Below are 3738 nucleotides of genomic sequence, written 5' to 3' on the forward strand. Positions count from 1 at the left end.
GGAGGAGGAAAGGAAGGAAGGAAGGAAGGAAGGAAGGAAGGAAGGAAGGAAGGAAGGAAGGAAGGAAGGAAACCAGGATGTTTTGGAGGACAGTAGATTTGATATCTAGGGGACAGAAAATATTTAAGCAACAGAATGGAAATGACAGCAGAGTCCTTGGGCAAGTCTGGGTAATTGACAGATGTAGATTGTTTTTCTCTTTGTCCTTCTTTTCCCTCTCTCTACCTTCCCCCTTCCTTTCTCTTCCCTGATTCTCTTGTACAACACCTAGTCTTGGGTCCATCAGGCCTGCCATCTTTAGCTTTTCTGCACACGTTGCTTGTGAACCACATAACCCTAATCCTTGTTTATAGTGACAATTTCTATTCTTAGTCGTGTGTGTGTGTGTGTGTGTGTGTGTGTGTATGTGTGTGTGTGTGTACCTGCCTGTGCATATGAGTGTGTAGAGATGAAGGGTGGGAAAGAGGAAAGTCTGGCAACAGGTGGCATCTCTGGCCCCATTTAAAAGTCCACCGTGAGGACAAGAGCGGTTTCCCGACTATCAATGCTCAGCAATGGTACTTTCCCTAGAAAGGGAAACCAAAAAGCTCTTATTTTGTTTCGAGTATGGGGTGCCTGATGACTCTATAGCCAGGGTGACCAAAGTATTTGTATTTCAAGCCAGGATACCTTTGAGAGTGGAAGGAGACATTAAAATTAGCCCTAATCATCTTTGAGTACATATGAATTGATAACTTAGTTTCAGTTGTAATGATGGATTGATAAATTAGTCATATTCCAACACTGCCTCAAAAAAAAAAAAACTCTACTGTCCTTAAAAAATAACATATCTGTGTACATCAAAATAAACTTAAAATTTCTCTATATTGAAAACCAAACATTGAAAAAAATCAGAATTATCACCGCTTTTAATTTTTTTTTTTTAAATACACTTGTCGTGAACTATCACATCATTGTATCTTAAGAGTGTGATTTCTCCAGTTACTCTGGTCTTGCTGTGTCAAATCTGAATTCTCTTCAAAGTTGTATTTTATGACCAATACATTTGAAATGAACCTCTGATTGACCCGCTCTATAGAGCAGAGCTTGTCTGAGTATGAGCTGCTGCAACCACACTTAATTGGATTAGTACAACTGTGGTAAGTGCGTGATAGTCCCTGTTCTAATTTATTTTCAAGGATACAAGGATTTAAATCTCTACTCAGAGGATCTTTGTTCAAGCACTATTTTACTTGCCCAATTAATTTTGAATATTCATTTTTTGCCTAATTTATATTTTGCAAGATTTAGTTGTTCTCGACTGTGCCCCAGTCATATAACTTAAGAGCATTAATAAAAAAATGTCTGTCTACACCAGGGGCAAAGTTAGAAATCACAGCAGTGAGTTTTACTCTAAGCCTCCAATGGGTGTGGCACTCACTGTGATACTGAACCTGCTGGTATTCCCTGAGAAGAGAAATGTTGGCTAAGGGTAATTCAGGATTCTCAGAGGACACACGTGACAAAGAAATGATAATTTGGAGAGCTGACATGCCATCCTGTCAGATATTCTAGCTCAGCTCGCAGGCTGTGGACCTGCCCCACTTATTTCCTAAATGAAATCTGTCTGTATGCCATCCAGAGCCATAGCACTATGGCATCTTACCTTCCTCCCTTCCTCCCACCTAGACCTACTCTGCAAACAAACTGAACGAAGAACAAGAATATTTTTGAGATCCAGATCCGACTACAATTCTGATGATGTCTTGTGGAGTTTTTTGTTTTTTTGTTTTTTAAGCCCTCAGCGGTCAGTTTGTACTTCCTTTTGTTTAAAAGGAAAAAAAAATTCCCAGAAATTGAGATCTTCCAAAGATAATTGCAGAGTTTTAACAGGGAATGAATTACTTTCTGGGTTTTGTTTCATTAAGACGGAGCAAGGTTTCAGAGTGAGCTCCAACAAGATGGAATCTCTCTTGCCAAGTGTCGCTCAATTAAACCAAAACCTTAATGAATTCCAAAACAATCCAGCTTGCAACACGGATTTTCTTGTCACTGCAAACAAGGAACTCCTTTTTGCTTCATTGCTTACTGAAATGTAACCAGAGTCAACCAATCATATTTCCTGCACTCTGTTTCTTTGTTATCATATTATAAAGCCCACTGTTTAGCTATCCCTCCAGAGGAGCTGCTGCCCTGCTTTGTAGAGACTACTTTAATTCATAAATTGCAAATAAAAACCAATTAGATCCATTACTGAATTTATTTTAATTTCCCTTTTGGCAGTAGGGATGCATTTTAGTGTCTTGCTGCTTTTCAACCTTGTTATCTAATAATCTCAATTATTGGGGCATCTAAAAAGGCAAAAGAAATGGCTTTTAACTCATTGGAAATGTTTATAAAACATTTCTGTTTTGAATAAATATGACCCAAGCTCATTTTCAAAAACATTCAATAGCATTGTAGGGCATTTAGATAGATTTTTCTTTTAAAAAATTATTTATTCAAATATTCAATTGATTCCAAAATTCTACGACAAGCAGACAGTGAAGAATGAAGACATGCTATTGCCTTGTGTTTGAATTTAAATTTTTCACACAAAGAAATATGTAGCTTAGTTTAACTGTGTGCAACAACTGCATATTTCTTAGTGACTGTGCTCTTTGGATGCCCATGGTGTATCCCTGCTTACTTGACTATGGAAATGAATGCTATTGCATCACACCAAATTCTAAGATCCTTTTGGGTCCACAGATTTGCCACAGTTTATTTCGTAAGGTCTGTTTGTTAGATTCTCTGTGACTATAGAGAGGAGAACTTCTCTTTTCTCCAAGTGTAGAGAGGGCACCTTATACAGAGGGTCTTACAACCTGCTTCTGGGAGGGATCAGAAAACCCTTGCTAGACCATAGTCCTTCAGCAAGGCGAAGGGTCGAAGAGGGCAGTGACCTCCTTGCTTCTGAAGTTTTCCCCAGGTTCCTTCAGCTTAGAAAAGTCCATATGTCAAGTTACCATTATTTTGGATTTTAGTGTCCTAAAATCTATTAATTTCACTTCCTCATGCGTAAGAAACAAAAAATAAAATTATTTAGAGGATCAAGTAAGAGTTGACCAAACTTCTATGACTTGCCCAACTTTATGAGTTGACCAAAATAAAATGCCACACTTTCTACTTTCCACCATGTTCCTATACTATATCACTGGAAGCAGACATGGGAACTTAAGAAGATTCATATCTCTGGGATATTATGTGGTTAATGATGTCACATCTCCTGGGGGAACACGATGAGTAGAATGAGCAGTTGGGAATTTATAGTTTTACCAACTCTCTCATGAACAGAGCATTTGATTTTTCATCAACTGTTCCATCTCATGTCTTTTATTCCATTAACTCCAAAATATTTATTTCAAATTTAAAACATGCTATCAGATAATAACTGCTTAATAGCTGTAGATTCATACAGCCATGTCATTAATGTTACAGTCATTGCAACAGAGCAATTAGGCTCTTTTTTCATATGTCATGTGGTCGGATGTTCAGGTCCTACTCATATTCACTTATACAAAAACGGCTCATATTTCCTGCATACACTTTAGAAGTCTCTCTAATTGAGGCCAAGGCCACTATGAAATCACTTGTTGTGCTTAAGAGTGACAACACCAAATCTTTTCTCCAGAGGAAGAGTTAGCTGTCCCTGACTGTCACTGCCCAAGCACACTTGGTTAAGCAGGCACCCAGCTAGCTGTCCTTGGAAAGGAGGTG

Source organism: Mus pahari, chromosome 8 (genome assembly GCF_900095145.1).
Source record: "Mus pahari chromosome 8, PAHARI_EIJ_v1.1, whole genome shotgun sequence".
Taxonomy (NCBI): domain Eukaryota; kingdom Metazoa; phylum Chordata; class Mammalia; order Rodentia; family Muridae; genus Mus; species Mus pahari.